General features: G+C 37.4%; 1 long non-coding RNA gene across 1 annotated transcript; it reads right to left on the bottom strand.

Moving 5' to 3' along the window:
• Positions 1–279: 279 nt before the first annotated feature.
• LOC124267386 lies at positions 280–19,009 on the bottom strand. Its single transcript, XR_006896018.1, has 3 exons — positions 18,925–19,009; positions 7,666–7,670; positions 280–291 (listed from the first exon to the last, which is right to left on the bottom strand). It is a non-coding gene; the product is annotated as an uncharacterized LOC124267386 (long non-coding RNA).
• Between the last annotated feature and the right edge of the window lie 1,158 nt (positions 19,010–20,167).

The raw sequence follows: 20,167 nt of genomic DNA, 5'->3' as shown, positions 1-20,167 counted from the left end.
TGTAACAGTAGATGTCAACGTATGTATGAAGTCAACAAGTTTTATGACGCTTCAGATTGAAGTTAAAATACATAGGCATTGCTTTTCATTTATGTTTACCAAGATTTCAGATTGTTCATATAGAAGGAAGATTGTGATACTTGGATGTGAATTCACGTTTTTAAATTCCCATAGCACTTTCCAATTCAGAGATGGATGTTATTAGGTTGGAAACATATACAAAACGTTTATGAGCGTTCCTATTTACTATATTCAATTTAGCAAATCAACACGTATTCATTATTCCTGTTGCTCTGAAGAAGCTATTCATTTACGGTACTTTTAAGCAACAACTTCGGTTCAGAACTTTACTTCGAATTTAATACTAAGCATAATTATATCTCTCTGTAAGGTTATTCCAAAATATGGAATAAAATTATGAAAGAAAAAATTAATGCTATCTACAAATCCATGTTTCACCCTCTTGCTGATGTTGTTCTTAGCCCGAATCAAGCATCATGTGACGGGCGTTCCTGGATCATGGGCATTGTGACAAGTCCAATGCCTGTATTTGGAGCTCTGCACTGCCTGGAACTGTAACGTGACCTGCACAGTCCTTTTCTTACAGTTCTCAAAAGTGACTAACACGAATTGAGGGAAAATATATCGATATATCATCGTTTGGTATATATTAGCCAAGAAAGATATGGATGTACACTTGTATTCATCAATGAAAATAAATCTGTATCATCAATCAAAAGTAAACCATTCTGATCATTCTTTTACATCATTTCGGAGACATTACACCCTTATCTGTCCATAATTGGAAACGAACAAATCAGGCAATCAACGAAGGGGTGATGAATTGAATACCTACCACTCATTTCGAATTCAATACAGACCTTAGTAATCCAACTCATAGTTAATGAATTCTTGAAATGCTCATTCATGATTAAGCAAGCCATTTGGCATCCATATTTGATGGCATGGCCTTCATTGTAGTAATTGCGTTCTGTTACATCCGCTCCAGCCGATGTAAAATTCAATGACATCAGTGTTTTTTTCTATAGAGTAAGGGAGGGCTTCCAAGTGTTGTACCTACAAGGGGACAACAGCCTCCCAAGCATAACAAAGGAACGCCACAATGCTCAATTTCCCTCGGGTATCTCGTAAAGCTTAAAGTGAGTCGGAAAGGTAAAGGTGTTATATTAATTGCAGTAAAGTAACATGTAATGTCTTCAATGAAGGGGCAGTGGGAGGTAGCCTAATGGTTAAAGCGTTGGCTCCTCGCGCTGAGGAGCCAGGTTCGAATCCCCACATGGGTACAATTTCTGGGTGTCCCCCGCCGTGATGTTGCTGGAATAATAAGCTAAAGCGGCGTAAGAATAAAACTCCCTCCAGTCAGTCAGTCAGTCAGTCAGTCAGTCAGTCTTCAATGAAGAGCTCAGCTGACGGATGTGCATTTCAGGGGATTCTCTGTGTCATCGTTAAGATGAATCGTTATTCAGCACAGGTAAACTGAACTTCCTCATGGTGGGTCATACGCATGAGATGATATAGACCAGATGTTTTCCAGAGTTTCCCCAGGCCCTCCACCGCAAGTCCGCTCCGACATTTGGCAGGTTGTTCGAGGTTTGAAATCTGCCTGTCGGCCTGAGAGAACTCCCATTCAAAATTGCTCCGGTCTTGGATTTTAAGGCCGTGGTTTTCATGATGCGATGCATTACAAGAGACATTCCATCCCCCATGTTTCCGCGAATCTACATAAAAGGCAGCCAACTTACATTGGCCTACAAAGACTGGCCTCTACCTAATAAGAATATACCCAGTATGAACCCCATACATCTGTATGTTGTAGGCCACTCCTCTACTACCATCGATGTTTTTAGAAGAAGGCATAGAACAGAGATCTTCAAAATGAAACAATCAGCTCAGTTTTAAGCCTTCTATGATATAGATGACTGGGGGTTGATACTTTTAGTCACTGTCCACAACAGTTCATCCTGAAGTAGAATTCAAAGGACTTTGAGGTTGACAATGCTGCCTGCAGCAGAAGAAAAGAGATTACCTGAATATTTGGTGCAACACTTCCAGGAAGAATCAACAGAAACATATCCTAGGAAGTTCCGGGTTCGTGAATACATACTTTTTATGTGGCTGTATATGCACTGTATCTTTTCACTTTTTAACATATTATTAGACTCATAACTTAATTCCTGTATTAACATGCATTGTTTGTGACTCATATTGAGATTAAGTTCATTGTGATGGGCTTTCATCAGCTTCCTCCATTTACTGAAACCCTACTGGACAAATAGGCTTTAGCGTAATGAGACAAGCATTGATGTGAAAATGATTCGATCTCATGAATCCGGTTGAGATACAGGGAATAGATGGCATATTGGCATATTCCCAGCGAGCCTCAACAAAACAGACATGTTTCTTCTTAGAATTCTAGCCGCCGCCATATGGCTGGAATAATGTTGCTGACTGCGGCGTAAAACTAAACTCTACTCTTAGAATTCTGAACAGTCTCACCGGGGTCCTATGTTCCAAGTAAAACAGCCCTTGCACCAATTTGGGATCTTAAGAGACCAAATTCCGACATATTGCTGTCGGCTTATATTTATGATGTGTTCTGGCACCTTGTGTCGAATTTCTAACTTCCTGATAGATATCAAAAGTGATTTTGATTTTGGAATATTTCCCCAGGTGTCTGTCTGAGGGAAGAGGATGACCACAATAGATGTTTTCTAAAAAATATCCACACAAAAAGCCCCTCAGAACCTTCATGCCGCCATATAGCTGGAATATTGCTAAGTGCGGCGTAAAGTCATTTCTTCCCTCACTCGCTCAAAGCTTCATGGAATTAAGCGTGTACTTTAAAAAGGTCTATTACTTATCAAATTTTTGTTTTGTACATGCTTCCGCGCCATTTTGTGAAAATACTCGTGTATATAGATTTTGTAGATTGCTTTGGACTCGTTGTTTCCAGAGTTGTTTATGTAAATTGATGTATTTATGTAAAATGATATATTTCAAGACGATTGAGTCTGCATATGATTTTATTTATGTATTTGGGTTCTGCTCAAAGGTATTTGCTTGATTGGTGTGTAAATGGAATTTACTAAAGGTATGTATGGAAGGGGTGGTAGTGCCATAGCCTAAATGGTTCCAACATCTTCATGAATATTACTTTCATCTTCATATATGATGATACCACAGCATGTACGCAGAAGATAATTTCATCTGCGTAGAAAATCACGTTTTTCTTCTTATATAATTATTATAATCGCCCGTGACTCGGATGGGTGATATTGTTTTCTGTTTTGGAGATTTGAAGATTGAAATTAAAGGGATTTCAGTTGTGAAAATACAAAAAGGCCAAATGAAAATATACCATCAACATGTTCCAAAACGTCTAAATAAAATGGGTGTGTGTATGTGGAAGCCGGTCCTGGAGTAGAGCTAGGGCTCACTTTATTATTCGTTACACTGCTATACACTGGAGTCTAACAGACCTTGTAGTAAGAGGGTCGTCAGCGAAGCCTTTGAGGCGACCTGCATGACCGTCCCGATCAGACGCGAGACGACCGATCAGATTTAACCAGTCGGACCGAGGAGGCTGCTATTTTAGGGTTCGGCCGGACTTACAAAATGGTTTTGGGATTTTCTATAAATGCACAATCGCTGACTTGCAGTCTCTCAACAAACGAAAACTCTCAAAAGGTTAGCTGACGCGACCTTCTGCTGGGATTCCAGTAGACTCAATTATAGCAGTGTAACGTATAATACTGGAGCCTAAGTTGACTCAGAAGACTGGCTTCACATACACCATTTTATTTAGATCGTTTGGCAACTTATCAAATGCATCAGACCTTAAAAGATCTCCAATATATGTGTATATGTTCCTGACACTTGTTTCATTAATAAATCACGTTCGTCCTCAATGATATATATTTTTCCAATGAAATTTGATCGTAAGTATAATATAGGAACGAATTCGAATCGGTTACCATAAAACCAAGAAAAGAATTTTTGTCAAGTGTTGCTGATAGTTATAGACTCACATTAGATAGATGTTTCTCAAGCCACAAATTTGTAAAACTAGAGTTTGTATCGCAAGTGCGATCAGACAGTTTCACAGCATTGTGGACTCAAATGTTTAGAAACACGCTTTCGTTACAAATTTACATACCTCCACACCTGAAAAAAACATGAATTTTCAGCAAAGTAGAAAATTCTCGTCCATGGGCCAAATGTTTCTTCAACCATGGGAGATATCTTCAATATCGCTCACCATTAGCCGAATTAAATGCAATGAGTTAAATGTTGTGTCATGATACTTTTAAACATTCATTTACAACCCCACAAAACCCGTGAATTCTGGAACAGAGAATTAAACATTCTCGCCCGCTTGTTCCGGGGTCATTGCCATAGATGGACCTCAGAGTCAAAGCCACGGGCATGGCGAAGACGATATGAAGGTAAACAGCGTGCCATTACCCATCATGTCGGAAGGGCATCTGCTGACAAGGTGTTGAACCAGTTTCTGTAAATTCATTTGCATAATCGACATTTCATGCAAACATTTTCTTTAGAAGAATCACATTTAGGCGATTGCAGATGGGGAAGTGACTGGTCCTGTCCCCTCAGTTTCACATTTAAGAGCAGCCGACTTCATCCAGACAAAGGGAGTCAGTTGGATTGCTATTCTGCTCCATACCGCTGCATGTATACACGATGCAATGGTCTCTCAGAAATCCTCTCCACAAATGACCGGACTCTGGAGCAGTCTTGGTGAAGGGACTGAATCTGGTTTACTCCATCGCTGTACATCAGCCATCAACAAAATCAGCCTCAAATTTCAGATTGTGTCCAACAACCTTGGCATGCTTAAAATGGCTGTGGGAATTCCCTTGCTTTCATCATGAGTCTTGACATTACGCATCACCAGGGGTCATCCGACAAATAAATATTTGCAAAAGTACACAATAAAATTCTATCATGAAGTGCCTCCATTAATCATCAACACCCTGACCTCAGGAATTGATTGGCATATATAAACGATATAAGAGGAGGAACGAGGGTGGTGGGCTCTGTTATCAGACATGATATTCTCTGGTCAGGCGGTTGAAGATCCAATCAGTCTACTCAAGTACTCAAAGGAATAGGAAAGGACTGGCACAGCAAAGTATTGAGTGGCGTTGACCTTGTTTCAGAGTATTTAGCTTTGAGCTCCAGGTTTTCTTTAAACGGAGTTATATATGTATCATTATTAGTTGCGTAAACAGTACAATTAACCACGTTTCCTGGCATTACCTTATTACTATTCAATGACACCTTGATCTCAGAGACACAGAGTATGTGACACTGTGACAATGCATTATTATGATATTGTGGTCTTGGTGCATGGAGCCCAGGTCGTAAATCAGCTGAAGTTAATCACTTTGGCCGCGGACAGTCCTTGGATGGAGTTGATCATGTTTGTGCAGCTTGACTCCTGGACCCGGTTGTTTCCAAAAACTCGGTTACATCTTTAACCAGCCATTAAGTACGTTTAACCGACTGTTACCTTTATTACAGAGGGTTATCTTGTTGTTCAAGAGCTCTGTTAACTTTTAACAGGTTGTTAACGTGACGTTAAGTTAACACACACCTAAGGACCGCCGCTAACGTTTTAACAGTGTGGTTAACTCGCGCAAATGGCGTTCATGGCTAACACTTGGCACCGTGATTGCTTATCGGTTCGGCGAAGGATACATAGGTGTATCGTGGACTGGACTTCGATATTGGAAATTATTCTGACGAAAGGTTACATACGAAACTGTAATGGCTTATGCATCATCAAGAACTAAAATGCATGTTGTACAAGTACATGATGCCTACGTTTCATCTTTTAACACTTGTGTAAAGGTTTATATTTGCTTTACTACACTAAATGTGAATTTCTTCTGTAAATATTATTCAAACAAAACACTTTTAAAGAATAAAACACGTACACCCTCTACACCCACGTATATGATATTGAACAAGGCTAAATGTAGATAGTCAAATTAGTTTCATGAAAAAATATCCGAACGATTACATTTATGATACTGAAAGTGTAATGGGCGGGATATGGTGATTGTGTATACTCTTATTCTGCCCTCGACCTTCACCTCAGAGAAATTGCCAAATACACTCCTACTTTAAGAAGAGAAGAAGCCAGATATGCCGATTAATTCCGTTGTCGTTCTGCAGGATTTTTACGTCAGTCTGCGTGATTTTGCGTCAGTCATGGCGTCACGCAGCACAGAAACTGAGACAGTTTCGTCTAAACACATTACATTCCTGTATTGTATCTATTTTTAATTTCCTATTTCTTGCTACTATGTTCTTTCCATGCAAATGAAAATGCTAAAATGCTGTGCGTAAAGTCTGAAATTTTCTTTGTTTACATTTCAAACAGGTGTTGTTTTTCGAGCACAGCATTTGTTTCCACCCCTAATATCTTTCGTTTCAGTTTATCTGGACACTTGGTATTGGTGACAAAAGACCAGTTGTAATTAGATTCTAAAATGTATGAGAATTTCACTAGGGCTGGGACGAGTAGGAAAAAATGGAATCGAGTACCAGCATAAGCACTTTACCCAAATCGGAATGGAGTACCGGAAATGTAAAGAAATAGATTCGGGTCAACTTTCTGAATATTCAATCACGATTTGACAGAGTTATTATAGTAAACTGAAAAGGTGGTAATAAGACATTAAAACTGACTTCAAGCTTATTTAAGTTACGTCTGTTTAACCAATATAGAGAGTAACACCATTATTTACATTCCTCGTTATAACAACGAACGTTTCGTTCCTGCTGCTACTGTCCACTTAACTACTCAAACTGCTCATGCACAGATAAATTACAACAGCTCATCATGCACGAGATAAGTTAGTCATTAAAACTATGCTCCATTAATCAGGACAATACCAATGATGCGCAAAACCAAGTAGTTTCCGGGTTAGAATATTGATCTTCAGTAACCCATGCTTGTCGTAAGAAGGCGACTAAGCGGGATCTAATTGGTCAAAGGGCTCTCTGATTTGGTTGACACATGTCATCGGTTGCCAATTGCGCACACCGATACTCATGTTATTGATCCGCTGGATTGTCTGGTCCAGACTCGATTATTGTCACAGACCGCCACCATATAAGCTGGAATATGGCTGAGGTGCGGCGTAAAACCTAAACTCACTCACTCACTCAATGATTAGCAAATGTGTGTTACGTCAAAATGAAAAAGACAAGCTATTGTCTGCCCCTGTTCAAAGTTTGAAAGTCTATGCTTCAAGAAATTGTCCGGTTTTGTTTTGATGTGTCCGTCTGGCATCCCTTCCCACAGATGGATTTTAAATATATTTTTTTTACACTTCAATCTGTTTCAAAGCAATAGGGTATAATTCTTTTCGTTCTTCGAGATGTTTTGGTTCGAAATAGATCATCTTTTTAAAATGCTATATATAAATTGATGAAACTTTATTGGCATAAACATTGCTCTCGCAACTGATGTGTGGGAAAATAAACAAAACATTATTATGTATCTATTATTTCTGACGGTGTTATGCGGGCCACTGCTTCGTAGTCAACAATTTTGATGGAGAGCGTTATATTTGAATATCAGGAAACCTTTTGTCACAGCTAACACAACACTATCTCTGCTACATCGAGTAATATTTGGAATTTTTAACTTATGGTTATAAAGAATATCTGAATACTATTGTTATACACTGATAGGTTTATATAAGAATACAATGGCACAACAGTATTTCTCTGCCGAATCATTGCAGTTGTTCTATAATACACTTATGAAATATAATACATGTTTTCCGTCATTGAAGACGTTAGAAAAGAACTATCTATGCATTTTCTGTAGTCACTTGTAGATTAGACTAAATGGAGGTTCACCTGATTAATGCGAGGTATCGAGGATTATGTTCATCTATAAATTAGACGCAGCTTCATGTTTTTCAAGACATCTTTCGGAATATGCGTCTATGAAGGCGTTCGAGATAATGGCGATGTTGTACGGTATTATTCATGTAACGGTATACTGTATTATTCGTTATACAGTAAAAAGGTCGGATAATAGATCGGTTTTATTCAGCAGTGTTGGCCCTGAGGCCTAAAGAAGTTCAATTACAGTGTGATCCTTGCACGTGGTGCTAGTAACATATTAAGTTTCTATTGGCATTGAATGCATATTTCAGATAAAGCTAATGGTATTATTTTCCAAGAAACATCTATATTGTTTGATGTTAAAAGATTTAGGTAATGTTTGTTTCATGCATTACATAATGTTTGACAGACTTAACCAATAATTAATACATTATATTGATAGCATCTCAATGAAGCTTAGCCATGAGTCATGACAAGTTAAGGCGTGAAAGTGAGCGATAGGTGTTGTAGGAATGCAAAGACTGGCAGCCGTCTAAGCGTAACTCCTGTTTATAATATTTATACATTTGTTTATCCACGGTTAAATATGCTTCTAATATTAATATTATTTTCATGGATTCATCATATTTTATCTATAAGCTGTGCTATAGTTTTTCAACAAAAATGTCTTTTTCTGTTGTCGGAATTAGAGTAAGTCCACACACAGAGCTGGGATCATATGTCTAAAATATATATATTATGCAAACGGCTGGAACCTTTGTGTTCCCAATACAAAACGTTCATAGTACTACGTTCGCAATACCTATGATAAACTATAGAGTTAGCCTCCCAACCATTTGGATGGGATTAAATTCTCTTCGTCAGCAGAGAGATGTTTCGACTTCTCTCTTGTCCTTTTGGGGTGCAGGAAGGACATTTTCCGTTTCCATTTTTGGTAAAGCCGGAAGAAACAGAAAACGGAATTATGGATATATATGGAAGCTAAGTGACGTTAACCACGCTGTTAACTTTGACGGTGACAGATTAGCTAACGGCATGGCTAACCATGTTTTGAACAATCGTGATGATAACGTTCGGATGCCACAACGGCCGGTTTAATCCTTAACGGCCGTTAGGTATCCGAACGATAAATATATGCGTTAAGATAACCGGCGGTTAAGATGGCCGAGTGGTGAACGAAGCCGGGCCCTGAAAGTTACTGGGACTTCTTGTCAGGCACACATGACATGTGTATCACCTTTAGGTAAAACGAATTTGTTCAAGACTGCGCTCTGTTCACCCAGCGGTGAATGGGTACTCGATGGGATATGCCTGACTATTAGCCTTCTATCGCCTCACAGACAGCCTGGGTTATCCGGGGTTATAATGTACATTAAGTTGTTTGTGCTAACAGGCATGACCTTAGGGGCGTAGGGTTCTATGACATTTCTGGTGTCCCCACGCCGTGATATTGCTGGAATGTTGGCTAAGCGGCGTGAAACTAAAATCACTCACTCCAGATGTAATTATGCAGAAATCCAATCCACTGTTATTGTTATTGCGATTATGACCACAGGGAACGTTATAAGTTGTAGTTGTACGTTTTAAAAGATCGATTATATATTCAAAGTCGACTATTGTTTGATGAGTGAGTGAGTGGTGGTGAGTGAGTGAGTAGGTAGTTTTTCATACTTTTTAGCATTATTCCACAATAATATAACGGCGGGGACACCAGAAATGGAAGCTTCACATTGTACCCATGTTCGGAATCAGACCCAGGTCTTCCGCGTGACGAGCAGACGCTTTAACCACTAGGCTACCCACCGCCCCTATTGGTTGGATGAAGATGACATAAGCTCTAAAGTACCAGTACAATCCTGCTATAAATATTTTAGCATTGCTTAAATACTTGCTTTTTCCAGATCAATACAGCAGTCTCCTCTACGAGATTGCCAGGCGTGAGTTCCGACGCGACTGAACCAGAATGGTTAAGTTTCAGAGCTCTCGGCTTTCTTTCCGGTTTTGTTATGGACTTTCAGCACTGCGGATCAAGGAGGCGGAAGCTTCTGGAGGGATGGAACCAAGTTGCAACAAGGGTTTCAAAACAGATTCCAATGTGACAATTTGTGTAGGCAAGTTAAAAAGCTGTAGACTGGCGGTGTACAGTTACCAAGAACGTACATGTTTGATCAGAGCATTTCAACCCGGAACGTGTGACTCCAGATGCTCCAGGACACGTACTCGGTGGTAAAGAGGTATTTCTAGATTTAGAATTTTTAGATTTTTAGTGTTGCCAGCAGGGAAGTTGTCTTTTGTTTTATTTGTTTGTTTAACGCCGCACTCCCAGTAATATTCAAACTATATGAAGCTTGCGGTCTGTAAATAATCGAAGTCAGGACCAGACAATTACGAATTTATCAAAAATCGCTGAGCATCGATCTACGCAATTGGGATACGATGACGTGTGTCAACCAAGTCAGCGAAACCTGACCGCCCGATCCGTTAGTCGTTTTATACGACAAAAAATGGAGTTCTGGAAGACCAAATCTAACCCGGATCTTAACCGGGGCGGCAGGGAAGCACACAAATATGGCATTTGTCGGAGGAATGTAAAACATGCTAGCAATGCTAAAGCTTTTTTTAATAAAATTCTGCATTAAACATGCGACTGGACCTCGGGAAGTTGCGAATACTTCGTTAATAATCCTCCCAAAGGGTTTGCTATCGCAGTGTTTTTGCGAACTGCACAGAAAAAACTACGAATATTTCGCCAATAATCAACGGGCTTGGAATCAATAAATCCGCTAAGAAGTTGCCAATAATTATCCATATTAATGTAAATATTTGTTTTATGGACATATCGAAGTTTAACAGGACTCGTCAACACACGGATTAGTCCATTTGTGTGGAATAGGTAACAGGCAGTGGATTAACAGTGCAACGAATACCGTAAAACTATGTTATTATAAGCTGTAGGGGTAGTGGCATGTAGGGTAATGGTTGGAGGTTGCCGGCTGGCTATGTCATTTACTCTTCGTTTGGAAATGGATTCTAATGAAACTCTAAATGGAATGCAGTTAAGTCAAAAGATACATTGTAGGTAAATAAATACAAATATATAAACATCTTGTCCGTAAATATTTATTTTTTTAAAGAAATTGCATTGTTCCTGTCTTTTTGAAATGCACCTCTCTATATGAACTTGCAGAATAGACGTTTTCCCATGATTGTTAAGCTATGCTTCAAAGAGACAAAGCGCTTTACCTAGAACGGAGGATATCACAATCAAAGACAGTCAGGTCCAGTAGGTGCAGTTATTTAACTTAACTAGCTTGCTGGAATTAATTTCAGCATAAGACGTTATAAAGAGGGTCAGTGATTTCAAACAGTCGGTATAATAAAATCGAAATGAGGGGACAACTAAAGATATTTAGCACATATTACTAGATAGAAGAATGAACATTATCATCCAAAGTATCACAGATAACTTCAAACATACAGAAAGAGAGTTAATGACAAGGCAAACATAAATAATCTTGAAATTATCCTGAATTTACCTTGAATTACTTGACTGACAGTGGAATGCGTTTCAGATAAAGGAACCTGAATAAATCGTTAAATTAAGTTTGCAAACCGATTTCAATCTTCCCGTATTTCCGATATCTCATAATTATTTGACTTCAAATGCGTATTATATATTTTATAGGCAATTATCAGCCTGACGACACATTAAAAAACATTTCTAAAAAAAATAATCGAAACACGTTCGCCGTAAAACAAATCAATATTTTCAATGTCATCACATATTTTATTCAAATGGCATTATTACGTTTATACAATGTGTCATGTCATGAAAATTGCAGAATAAGATACGTGATTTATGAATATTCACGAATCCTGATTTCAAGTGTAATGGTTCATTATTTTCGACACAAGCCCACAGAAAACCAGCGTTATACCGTATTTGCATGGATAAGAAAAAATAAACATGGCGCGCTTCGTCCAGCCCTTACATGTGTGTAATATTTCTATTTTGATAAGAACAAAGCTTTCAGGACTTACGTATATAATTCCTGGCGAAAAAGTTGAAGCATTTCCCATTCTACAAGTGTTTCAAGTATCATTTTCAGTTTAATATGACCAGAGAGAAGAAATTTAGATCGAAAACATTAGATTAGTCAAAGGTCACCGAATGTAATGTCACGGACAGGGGTTGTCTGGTAAAAATCTTTCGTTAATGAATACAAACAGTAAATTTGGAGATATTTCGTCTGGCAAAACCAAAAATCTAAATACACAAATCACTATTTAGAATGATTAATCATAGATCATTAGGAAAAACAACTGCATGTTTTGACTCTATAATTGGCATATCACGAAACCAGTTTGACCGTGTATACTCCGTGACTCAGAAACAGTAGTCGATCAACACTCCACATGCAAAGTTTCTCAGTATCTTTTTTATTTGAACATTTGTTGATATTAGGACCACCACTTTATTCTACACTGGAATATGCACATAAAAACATATAATTGTGAGGCATGTTGGATGTTACTGGTTTGTTTGTTTATTCCGCTTTGTTCTACAACAACGCTTTACAAACATCGGCTCAACAACAGGTGCGCGGAATGGGCGTGAGACACAATTTGTGGTTCAAAAGAATTAACATTCATGCTCTTCTTATTGAGACCAAAATGATGCATTACGCGGTACATATGTATTATATTATATACCTAAACTATAGGTATCCATTATATTTAACGGTAAGAATTAAGGGATGATTTAATAAATTGTGTGTTCATATTACGTGGCAATGCCAAAGGTAATTGATCTAAAGCTGGAACTGTTTGGATTACGTACATATGAAGTATATGCCATGAAGTAAAATGCTTTGAGGTGAATACTGATGATATGTTTGTAATGCTTAATGTTTCACAGCTGGTTTACAACTTTAACATTTTCATATATTTTTATATGTTAAATATTAATATTATGATTGATATTTTTCTCTCCCCAGATTGTCATGGGTAAGAGATATCTAAGGGATCTATCAATGCATTAGCAGAAAGTCTTAAGTAATCAGTTTTCAATTTCCTCTTTTCAGTGATGTGGAAAACTAACAATTTTTACATAATCTTTTAATGACAACCATACCATTACAAAATATATGGATAGATATTTTCATATTATTTTTTGTGTATTTTGTTTCTATATAATATTCTTGCTAAAATATACATCAAATGCAGATGTGGGTGATGAGGCTATTTTGCATTCTCAACAAGTACTTCTTGTTTCTGTAGAATATTTTCAATCACAACTAACTAATTATCATTTATGCTGTTGCGGTAACAGTATATTTATCAGAAAATGTTATCATTTGAAGTGAAACAGGGACCACATACGTGTATTAAAATTATATAGTCTCTGTATGAAAAAATCCAACAGAGCTCTCATATTCTACTTCTCAATTAGCGTAAATACAAGGAGAGCGATCTTACCTTTTAGAGTATCTTTTCTGAGTTTGGAACAATGACATGATATGAAATTAGTCTGCTGAACTTTCAAAAGGATTATTTGCTGTTTGCTGAAGTCTATCTAAGTGATATACTCCTATTAATATGCTATGTAAAATTGCCTCTGCCATCATAAAACAAAAAATGTCAGAACAGTCTTCTTTGAATTAAAAATGCCAAAACCTGAGCATCTTTTCATTTTTAGGGTCTGTATGTATTTGATATTTTCGTTGCCCACATCTATCTATCTATCTATCTATCATCTATCTATTCATCTATCTATCTATCTATCTATCTATCTATCTATCTGCACCTCTATCTATCTATCTATCTATCTATCTATCTATCTATCTATATCTATATATGGCTGCCAACAAATCCAAATCCAAAATTAAATTCTCATTGAGATTCCAGGCTCCAAGGCTGGACAACAACAAGGATCATTATTGCGGGGGCTCGATTTTGGGAAAGGAAACCTATATGCCCCTAGGTGCCACCCTCTACACGATTACCTTGAGCCTCAGACTAAAAACAGGGTTGCACCTCCAGCTCAATATATAATTATCTATTAGCTTGTGCTTTGATATTGGGTTGATTCACAGCTTCATTGCAACAAAATTATTCTGGATCTGATATGACAATTTTTATATTGCTTCATAAAATTTCATGACATGAAACAACAAAATTAATTTCTTAATCACTGTCAGCCGTGTAATCAGTGCTCCAAGCCAGTTTGGGTCATCAGTCTGTTTCCCCAGATGGAAGTCTGGTTTTCAACAGCAAAATATGAACATTCACAGTGTGCAGAGTAGGTATAAATATAGGTTACATTTCTGTAGTTTTCGATTGCACCATTCACAAATTCTAAATGCTAAATCGAGCCATGCACTAAGGTCAACCGACCAGTTTTGTCTTCTTCTTTTTAAATGGACACACGTCAAACAGTGTGAAAACTAGTGGGTAGAATTAAAAGGCTTAAAGCTCTGCTTTTTGAGGCAACAGAATTATTTTAATTTCGCTCCTACTTGGAGAACAAAGGTGTGCTGTTTAGCTGTTTTAATGTCTAAAATAATTTACTGATTTTGAGTGAAATGCATTCACACCTGTAGACGACGACTATTTTTATCCTGTCATTCCAATTTTTAAGAAATCCAATTACAGTATATCACAGTTTTATTACTAGATCTGGTTTCATCCGTAACTGTGAAGGTAAAAGAATTCCCATCTTCGATCATCAGGATTGTCCTTCTTGGCGTACGATAGACGCATATCAATATTATGTATCTGCGCTGATGACATACTGACATTTCATAATATCTCCCAGTGTAAGAACAAGTCGTTGTTTTGAAAAGTATCGGCAGCAAGACTTTGGATTTGTAAGAAATAAAGATCTACGCACCGACGGCAATATTGAGGCGAAAATATACAACAAAAGAAAGAAATGACAGCTACCGTTGATAATAGCTAACAAACTAACCCATTGTAGGTGTTTAATAAGTTAATTCTACTTATAAAATTTTGGATTTTACTGAAATTTGAATCAATTAAGAAATGTATCAATGGTCGTTTTCCAACGCGTATATTTTTGCCTCCATGGGTACCATGCCGTCAGTGGTTCCGGTTTCATCAAGGTGCGTACAATTACAAATATTGTGATTATTTTTCATAATCTGTATTATTTAGGTATTGAATCGTTTTCTTCCAATGTATATGAGTTGAGATTCTGATTATGAACGGGTATTTTTCTAAGCATCCTTCGTGTCTTGTCACCTAAAAACCCGCGAGTTTTTAGCCCACGCCCCCACGCGTCACCCACGGCTACGCAACAATGTAAGTGTCGGAGGAGCTTGTCCAAACAAAATCATTATAAACTCGATAAATATGATAGTTACGTTTTACAAAGAGACAATAACAGATACCGAATCAGACCATGTAATTAATTCCAGCGAAAATAATTTGGATCTATCAAGAGGATGGCACTGTTTTTTCGGTATCACGATACGTCATGGAGTTGTTTGTCTACCGCCGTTGCCATGATCGTTCCTATTTCATACAATCGGTGATGTAACATTGAGATTGTTTTTATTTATAACTAAGATTAAGCCGAAAGTTACTATTTTTTAGAAAATGTGAAACTTCTAGTTTTTCTCCTTCGCAAAGAACAGAAATTATTGATCAAATTATGAAAAAATGGTTCATTATGAGAGAAAATATTAGACTGGGCACCACTCGAAGCGTGATGTGCACGAGAGTTAACAATAGCCGTTATTTGTGGCTGTGTGCGTAGAAATTTGGCGAACAACTTGACAACGCAATATACATTTTACACGCCTTTCTGAACACTGATAGATGTACCAAAAGGTGCTTGTTAGTCGACTTCTTATCAGAAGCAACCAGGTAAAAGCGTGAGGTGGAATCCCATCGGAATACCGTTATTAAGAAATATCGCTGTGTTATAGTCTGATTATATGATGTTTCTATTTCTACATCCGTGGGTTATACGATGACTGAGATTGTTTTGGATCCACTATTTCTTAACTGATAAATAGGTCTATTGACCCGTCGTGTTAAAAATACGCATCATTGTAAGCCGTAAATAAATCCCTTTTTGATAAATTGTCTTAATGAAAACAAAGCTATTTAGGTAAATGTGTATATACAATCTTTTTGCACTTTAGTATACTAGTTACATACCACCGCCATATAGCTGGAATGTTGCTGGAGTGCGGCGTAAAACCAAACTCACTCACTCTCATACTTTATAATGCAGCAAATACGTGCACATAACATTGATGTTCCATGCATATTCTAAGAAACAGCAACGACCATTCAGTTAACTAAATTGCGTACAATCACAAAATTACAACTCTTTTTTATGTTGGATGGTACAGACCTTTACAGGTTTATTTAGTCATCATCCACTTGCCCGTTTTCTTACAGGCATAAATAGTGATAACTTCTTTGGCATTTTAGAAGTTGGGTATTACAATGGAACCAGACTTTTATGGATTACAACTTCTTTATTTCGTGGAGAGCGACGTTTCGATACAGATCATTTCCTGCTTTACAGCAGCATTACAAGAATCTGTATCGAAACGTCCTTCTCATAATATATAAATAAGTTGTAATCCATAAAGTTGACAATAGTTCCACTTGGCGTTTCTGGGGTTAATTACTTATACATTCAAGAGTTTGAATAGAACGATTGAATGAATGAATGAATGAATGAATGAATGAATTACGTGTCACCCTAAAAATTACAACCATGACGGTATATCTTTCTAAATCTAAGGGGACTGTATTCCAGCTCTCCATGGGGCTTGGATGGGCTGAACGTAGAGCTGTACAACCAGTGTTAAAAATATATATGTGCCAACAGAATCTTTTCTCTGGATATTTTCTAAGAAGTAACCATATATGTTAACTGGCAGATGTGTAACTGGTGAAAAACAAACATAACCCCATCTCATCTTCTGTTGGCGCCAATTCATGCATAAGAACGGTTTATAGCCTCTTTGAGATTCACTTGTACCGTTTTATTCACAGTACAAGTATCTTTGGTATATTTTTTTTTTATGTAGTTATACCCAGTCAGTGCTACCTTGTGATATATCTGTATTTGTGGTCCAATATATTTTGTGAGGTGGAATTTGGATTTAGAAATGAATGTCTAGAATGCTATCTCAAAGTCTGAAAGATTTTATGATTGAAAAGATGTGACATGTACTTTTTGGAAAATAATTATAATAATGCAAAAAACTAGACATATTGACTACCTATACCTAAGTTGCTCAAAAACATGGCAAAGTGAAACTGAATTAATTATCCTAACTAAGCAGTATTCTTATATCTTGGATACGGTTTGAGATATTCCAGAACTGATCATCGGAAGATATTTGGTAACTGTTTACTTCCATTCCTTCAGATTTTTCTTTGGCTTCATTTAAACAATTCTGTGACTTAGTACTTGCAACTTTTTAGCCCAGAAACGTGCAGGGTATCTTGTAGCTTGTCATTAAGCATCGTTGGAACCACTGGCACTTTTTAATGAGGATATTTTTCTCAAAAGATACAGGGAGGTCGACATATATGAAATAAGCAGGGGGTGGGACTTAGTTGTAGATGCCTTGGGATTATGGAACAACATCTTCAAGGAAAGTCCGTATAAACAGGTTCAAACTGTCAAGAAACACAGCTTTTCGTTCAAGTGCACTGAAGTATTTTGGTGAGTTGGTTGAAAATACATCGTCACCAAGGAATAAGAAACACTTATAAAGGAAACACACGTTGATATCTTCTCTGTTGTAATTGCCACATCCTACGCTGAATTTGGTTGTTGTCAGTCGTTGTTGGTGGCGGTGGTGGTGTTCTATCACCTGGAAAGCAAATAACGAAAAGTATACAGAGTCAATCTGACCAATATAACAAACAATATATTATCGTAATGGTAGGGATGGCCTTGTTGTTAAATTGTTCGCTTATCACGCCTACGTCTGGTTTGGATCCGTAAAATGTTCACATAGTGCTAGGGCGCATTGTTGTTGTTGCTATTGTTGTTGCTGCTGTTGTTATTGTTGTTGTTGACTAACTAAATTACACTGTATCCATTCCCTTGTTTAAAAGTCTTGTTAAAGTCGAAATGCATTGTTTGCAGCACTTCTCTGTGCGTATGTGTAACCGGAGTGGTTTGGTATATACCACAAAGGCAAATAGTTTTGTAGATGTCAGTTTAATGGCAATAACTGAAGAAGGCCCTGTAAAAGAATAAATACATTGCATCAAAATACGTTACAATAATTTTCATGGGCCAATACATGTGAGGCTTAGCAATAAGTACTGCAATCATATATAATCAATATAATCACTATTCATTAATCAGGTCTCAGAGTAAACATGTGTATATGTATATAATGTTTATATTTCAAGATACACGTGTAGCATCATACAAGTACATAACATGATTATTTACAATATAATATGAAAGAACCCTCACCGAGTGTATGGCACTGTGCCCGTTACCGTCACAACGTCAGGAACTATGTTTGCCACACCTGAACATAAACATATACAAATCCAATAATATATAACATCTCTACATCTTTACATTATCAATCTACTGTACATAAAATATCTGTTCTAATAAGCCATCCCATCATACATACATTCATTCATACATGCAAAGTTTCCATGCATTAGTTTAAAGAAGTAGATGTACACATTAGGTTTACTCTACACAATAAGTTAGATAACATCCTCGTGGAATGCTGTCTAAGATTACCTGCAATACACTTACATATATAAAGTATTGCTAAGACCTGTTATGCTGCATGTAACAGATAGTTAATTTGATTAATATTTACCACATATAACATGATACATGCTTTAAAGGAAGCTAAGAAATAATGCATACACACTAAACATGAAAACATAAAAATACACAATCCAAATATAAATCCAACCTGTTATACAACCCATGCTGCCACTCTGACGTTAGGCTTTGTTGCGGGTATATTTGTTTACCCTCTTTGAATAGTCACTTAATGGTCATCCTTTGCCATCCTCTTCTCGACCGGGGGCCTCTGAAGATCCGGGGAGACATGGTGTTCGCCAGTTACCTGGGGTGGATTCCTCGCTTTGGCCTGGGGCTTGTTCCCAAGCGTACTTTTGTTTGATCTTCCATGGTAAGCCCGTCCAGATTCGGGAGCTTATTCTGCTTGACCACAGTGTCCGGTTGTCTGGTTATTTTTCCAGACTGTCCCGTATGTTATTAATGGAAGAGTTGCGGGAACACCCTCAGCGTTTTTAGAGAAGGGCAGCAACTCTGGGACATGGTTGACATTTTAACAGCTGTTCTCACTGCCGGAACTCCTGGAGTATCGAATGCCGTCTGGGAGTTTGAACTCGGCCTTAGTTCTAAGACCCCGGGCGGGAACTCATCCTAACGAGGATCTACACCTTCGCGGGGGACTGCCTGCTAGGTGTACACAACAGAGAAGATCACCACCACATGCTGCCCTCGAAATATCAAGATCAGTTGTATAGAAAATAGTATATTTGGCCAGTGAGTGCGTGAGGTATTACAACTGACACCAACACTTCACCAACAGCTTGAATGTCAGTTAACGTTTGGTTTTTAAACAAAATTATCACGAGCAATTCAACATCAGTTATTCCTGTAATAAAACACAGAATCGATGCATAAAAAAAAAAAATACAAGATAAAATTTATTATGTAGCCTATAATAATGCAGGGCCTCAATAGGCCAAAGAGACAATGCTGCAAAACTGTAAAATGCACATAATTTCAGAAAGGTACGATAACGGTTCTGTAATATAGATACATAAAATGATAAATATATTAAATAAAAATAATGACTTGTTTGAACTAGTTGAAATATGCTTATAACATTTGCGACCATAAAACATAATAAATACAATAAAATTGATGTATTATGTAATATACACGCTGAATGCGCGGAGAAATGAAGAGCTGAGGGTTGTAAAACATCGTTTAAAGGATTAACCGATAAATCAGCTGTTTGATTATTTGGACAGCTGATTTGTCAAATTTGTTTACTAAAGCAGACTGAATACACCCAAATCTTTAAAAAACGTCGGCATTTATACCTACAGATAATCTCTCTTTACTTTACTGATTAACCGACGACAGGAGGAGGATGAAGGAGCAAGAATTAGCTCTGAAACGTCGTATAAAGAATAAAATGAAGTTGTTATTTATAAAAAACATGTCATGCATTCATGA

Source organism: Haliotis rubra, unplaced genomic scaffold, assembly GCF_003918875.1.
Source record: "Haliotis rubra isolate DU_JTF1 unplaced genomic scaffold, ASM391887v1 Scf1309, whole genome shotgun sequence".
Classification (NCBI taxonomy): Eukaryota; Metazoa; Mollusca; class Gastropoda; order Lepetellida; family Haliotidae; genus Haliotis; species Haliotis rubra.
Note: the sequence above shows the minus strand (reverse complement) of the source record. Positions and strands in the feature narration are given on the sequence as shown.